Raw genomic sequence first — 6,000 nt, forward strand, 5'->3', positions numbered from 1 at the left:
AAGAACTTCGGATGGCGGAGAAGCATCTTAAAAAATGCTCAACTTCATTAGTCATTAGGGAAATGCAAATCAAAACAACCCTAAGATTTCATCTTACACCAGTCAGAATGGCTAAGATTAAAAATTCAGGAGACAGCAGGTGTTGGAGAGGGTGCGGAGAAAGAGGAACACTCCTCCACTGCTGGTGGGGTTGCAAATTGGTACAACCACTCTGGAAAGCAGTCTGGCGGTTCCTCCGAAAACTGGGCACCTCACTTCCAGAAGATCCTGCTATACCACTCCTGGGCATATACCCAGAGGATTCCCCACCATGTAATAAGGATACATGCTCTACTATGTTCATAGCAGCCCTATTTATAATTGCCAGATGCTGGAAAGAACCCAGGTATCCCTCAACAGAAGAGTGGATACAAAAAATGTGGTATATCTACACAATGGAGTACTATTCAGCCATTAGAAACAATGAATTCACGAAATTCTTAGGCAAATGGATGGAGCTAGAGAACATCATACTAAGTGAGGTAACCCAGACTCAAAAGGTGAATCATGGTATGCACTCACTAATAAGTGGTTATTAACCTAGAAAACTGGAATACCCAAAACATAATCCACACATCAAATGAGATACAAGAAGAAAGCAGGAGTGGTCCCTGGTTCTGGAAAGACTCAGTGAAACAGTATTTGGCAAAACCAGAATGGGGAACTGGGAAGGGGTGGGAGGGAGGACAGGGGAAGAGAAGGGGGCTTACGGGACTTTCGGGGAGTGGGGGGGGGGGCTAGAAAAGGGGAAATCATTTGAAATGTAAATAAATTATATCGAATAAAAAAAAAAAGAAACATAAAGTTGACATGATACCATTATTGTATCAAAAACGAAATAATTAAGAAAGCATTGAAATGGTGAATAATTTTAAAACATTTGCTAGTAAGTCTAAGAAAACATCAAAAAGATATTTTACCATGATCAATTCATCTTATCCCAGAGATGCTGGGTTGGTTAAACATATATGAGAACAATCTACCACATAAGGAATTTGAAACGCAAAACATCATTATTATCTCATAAGATGAAGAAAAGTCCTCTGACAAAAGGGATAAAATGATATGCGATATTGAGATAGCCTCAGATTGGTGCATTTCTTAGCCCTCATCAGAGAAACATCATCTTACAGTAGATGGCTACTAATATAGAGACCTGGAGAATAGACAGAGAGTGAGAGACTTTGGAACAATTAGTCCTAAATAAGATATACTCATCAAAAGCCTCTCCTCAAGGTTCAAGGATCTATGTTGAAGAGGAAGCAGAAACACTGAGAGCCAGAGATGGTGCATAATGCCAAGGAAACAGGGTCTTACAGACACAACCAAACTGATCCACATATGAATACACACCATGACAGCACAAACAACACACACACAAGTAAATCCAGACCACATCCATCACAAAAGCTACTTCTAATTAATCCCAGCTGAAGAAAAGAAAATCACCATACTCCAATGGAATATTGGGTATGTCATAATGCCCAAAGATGGTCCCTATGACCAGAAGTAGTTGGCCAACACAAAATGGACTCTATTTTTATTGTGGGATTTTTTTTTTGTTTCATTTTGATATTTTTTTCTCTCTCTTTTGTTGTTCAATTATTTGTTTTGACTTTTTTGTTTTTTGTTTTCTTTTTTAAATTTGTTTTGAATGCTGGATGGTGGTGGTGCACGCCTGTAATCCCAGCACTCTGGGAGGCAGAGGCAGGCGGATTTCTGAGTTCGAGGCCAGCCTGGTCTACAGAGTGAGTTCCAGGACAGCCAGGGCTATACAGAGAAACCCTGTCTCAAAAATAATAATAATAATCCAAATTTGTTTTGAATGGGTTTTTTTTGTTTTTGTTTGATTGTTTTAGGTTTGAGAAATTAACATGAAGTTGGATGGGTAGAGGGTGAGGAGGACCTGGGAGAAGTTGGAGCAGGGGAATATGATCAAAACATATTATATAAAAAACATATTTAAAATAAAAAGAAGGAAAATGCAATCCTCTTTTCTCATCCTATTTAACTGCTGTGACTACAGGAGTGTGCCCTCACTCTCAGTTGTTTTGAAAGTTTGAATATATTTGCTCCAGGGAAGCACTATTAGGAGGTATGACCTACTATGAGTAGTTATGGCCTTGTAGAAATATGTGCATCACTGGACAGAGGGGACTTTGAGACCCTGCTCATAGCTGCATAGAAGTCAGTCTTTTAGTGGATTCAAATCAAGACTTAGAACTGTAAGTCCTTCCTTTGCCATGCCTGCATATATGCTGCCATGTTCCCTGCTTGATGACAACAAACTGAACCTCTGTAAGCCAGTCCTAATTAAGGCTTGTCCTTTATAAGGGCTACTTTGGTAAGGGTATCTGTTCACAGTAGTAAAACTGCAACTAAGACATAAGAAAAGCAACTTTATTTAGTGTAAAATGATATTTTCTGCATCTTAGCTATTAATAATTATTTTACTATGTTTATCTGAATATAGAATACATTTATTTACTTATTAACAGGAAATCACAATAAATAAATACAAATTCATGTTTCCACCTTCTTATCTTCAACAATTTTAGTTTTCAGTTTAAAGAGTTCTTAGATAGAAACCTACTCCAATTTTTAGAGGACACACTAAGACATCTGTCCAAGGCTGTGATTACAAGGAGAAAAAAATCATGTAATGGGCTACGGTGGCACTGCTGGACTGGATGTCCCATAAACAGTCTCTGTTCTTATTTTTATTTTCCTATAAGCATTCTCTAAGTCACAGAATCAGAAGTTCAGAAGAAAAGGTAGACCCATGAAACTCCAGTTCCAAACTCCCTCCCTCAGCTATACCTAAGGCATTCAGGTACTCAGATAGTAGACTAGGAACCACTGTGGTCTCCCCACTTTGGACTTTGCCCTACCTTCTCCAGGTAGGCACTCAGATGATCCCTAGAAGAGAAGCAGGACATGGGAAGACACACATGAGCTAAGTAAAAACTACCAGTAATCTGATTCCACAGAATAGCATTTTCAATGAGGAAATATAATTTTAAATTATTTTTGAAGAATATCTGAAAGGACAGGTAAGCACAGAAGCATCCTGAGTTCTGATTTGACTTTGTCAACACACTTGATAACTGCACTGATTCCTATCAGCACATATTTGCCACATTGAGAGCCATGGGGATTAGTGTCTGAATCAAGGAAATCTCCTGAACTACACGCTAAAGACTATGTCCATTTTTCCTTCCCTGTAACCATAATAGCCATGAGAAGGTTGTCATAGTGACATTTATTATATTTTTAATGGAGCCTAAGATCTTTTTTATACTTTAATCTCATAACCAGTAACTAACAGGAAAGAGATAAATATTGAATTGGAAACAACAATAACAATAAATATTAATAATTAAAAATATAAAACTCTGTCTTAGTCAGGGTTTCTATTCCTGTACAAGTATCATAACCAAGAAGCAAGTTGGGAAGGAAAGGGTTTATTCAACTTACTCTTCCACAATGCTGTTCATCACCAAAGGAAGTCAGGACTGGAACTCAAGCAGGTCAGGAAGCAGGAGCTGATGGAAGGATATTTCTTACTGGCTTGCTTCCCCTGGTTTGCTCAGCTTGCTTTCATATAAAACCCAAGACTATCAGCCCAGAAATCACACCACTCATAAGGGGCCCTCCCACCCCTGATCCACTAATTGAGAAAATGCCTTATAGCTGGATCTCATGGAGCCATTTCCTCAAAGGGGGCTCCATTTTCTGTGATAACTCCAGACTGCGCTGACAAACAAAACCAGCCAGTACAAGTTCACATGTGTAGAATTTGGAGAAGGCTAGACAGGATTAAAGAATTATACCATGTCTGCCTTTAAAGTATATAAACATAGTATTAAAAACATTCAGCAGCAACAACAACAACACACACACATACACACACAGACAAAAATTGATTTGAGATGCCTATTTCTGGCCACAATAGAATAAACAACAGAAATATATATAAAATGACTTTCAGATATTAGATACAGATAAAAACTGTGATTCCTCAGAAGAAACCAAAAGAGTTTAGTATTAAAACTGTTTTGCTTCTTTTCAGAAAGACATTCTGATTTATAGAGCTAAATAGAAGCTAAAGCAAAATAGGGAATTTTCTCAGTTAGAAATTTAAAATAAGATCAAATTCTAAGCACTGGAAAGCAGTAAGACATAATTGCATCACACACACACACACACACACACACACACACAATTACACTGAAGATCTACAAAATCTGAGATATCTGGGAAATAGTATCTGATGCTCAAGTAAATGATTCAGGAAGACCTGTAGGATATTCAGGAAAGACCCATAACTAAACTACTTTAAAACAAAATAAATTCAGTAACAAAGTATGAGTATATTAACAGTAACTGCAACTCTATACCGATTCGGACCATACCTATAATCCCAGCACTCCATAAACAAAACAGAAAGACCATGAGTTTGAGGCTAGTATTGGCTGTACAATGTTCATGGCTATCCTGAGTTACATAGTTATCCCTCTCAAAAAAACAAGGACTGTAGATATCCCTGAGTGGCTAGATACTATTTGTATGCAAAAATCCCTGGGTTTGATGCTTAGCACTCCAAGGAACACCCTTCATTAATTAAATTTTCTTTCAAGGAACAGGAATAAAAATGTAGTCATTTAACCATCAAAATTCATTTTCTGGCACCAAATAAAAATTACAAGAAAATTTTCCACAGAAGGTACTTTCTAATATTCAAAGTAATAATAACTCATAAAAAGTGCATACACTGAGACAAGTGGAAGTGGGTCTTCATAAGGCAGTGGAGTCTTGAGTGGGTCTCCTTGGCAGTTGCTGGAGTAGATACCTCCTTGCTCGAGGGCATTGGTCTAGGCTTCTGGCTTATAACACCAGCTCCAAAATTTGGAAATACTGGACATCTAGTTGGCTCAGAATCATAAATCACAAGATGAGTATTCAGTGAGCATGAGAAATTGAGAACATTCTACCACACTATATACCTTGGTATAGATCACTTCCTTTTCTGTGGATTGGAGCCAGAGAGCACAATGAATACAAGAAATCCTTTAAAGAAAGCAGCATGGTGGAACCGTAAATTCTAGACAAACCTGGAAGAGAATTCGGGGAAACAACTTCAACCCCTGAGATTTCCTTGGAAGCAGAACCCATTGAACTTGTGGAAACTGTTGAAGATGAAATCATGGAATCTCAAGAGCCTGTGGTTGTGGACCTGACTCATAATGACTCTGTTGTGATTGTTGAAGAAAGGAGAAGGGTAAAGAGAAATGGGAGGAAGTTGCACAACGACCATGCTGACAGCTGTGTGGTGAGCAGTGATGATGAGTAACTGTCTAGGGACAAAGATGTGTAAGTAACTACCCATACTCCTCGAAGCACCAAGGATGATGAAGCTACTGGGCTCAGGCCCTCAGGTACGGCCAGTTGTCTGATCTGCATAGATGGATGCTCTGAGATTGTGCAGAAAGAGCATCTCATTGTTTCTACAGAATGTGGCTACATCTTCTAGAACCAGTGCCTCAGTGCTTCCCTTAAGAATGCTAACACTTGCCCAACTTGTAAGAAAAAGATCAATCATAAACGGCACCACCCTATTTATATAAATGTTCACAACTGCCCAGGATAGACCAATGGACAGACAACTGGGCTGGCTTTTCTGCATGGTATCTGCCTCCAGTTTCCTGAGCTCAAAAAGACTTTCAAAAATCAATGTCTGATGTAAACTGGTCTTTTGTTTTCCAACCCCTTAGATCCTTTTGTTAATTCCAGTTTGAAGCTATGGAAGATGGTCCAGAGATCTTCCCAGACCATATCAGCATCTCTACCCCTCTGGGTGGTCTGAGCCCAGAGGAGGAAAAATGGAGTCCAGCACACTGGAGATGAGCATCATGGAGATGAGCATCATGGAGTCCAGCACACTGGAGATGAGCATCATTG

At 38.9% G+C, this 6,000-nt stretch overlaps 1 pseudogene; it reads left to right on the plus strand.

The window, feature by feature from the left end:
• Positions 1–5,093: 5,093 nt before the first annotated feature.
• On the plus strand, positions 5,094–5,689 carry LOC127692781 (E3 ubiquitin-protein ligase RNF4-like; annotated as a pseudogene).
• Positions 5,690–6,000: the final 311 nt, after the last annotated feature.

Source organism: Apodemus sylvaticus, chromosome 9 (assembly GCF_947179515.1).
Source record: "Apodemus sylvaticus chromosome 9, mApoSyl1.1, whole genome shotgun sequence".
Taxonomy (NCBI): Eukaryota; Metazoa; Chordata; class Mammalia; order Rodentia; family Muridae; genus Apodemus; species Apodemus sylvaticus.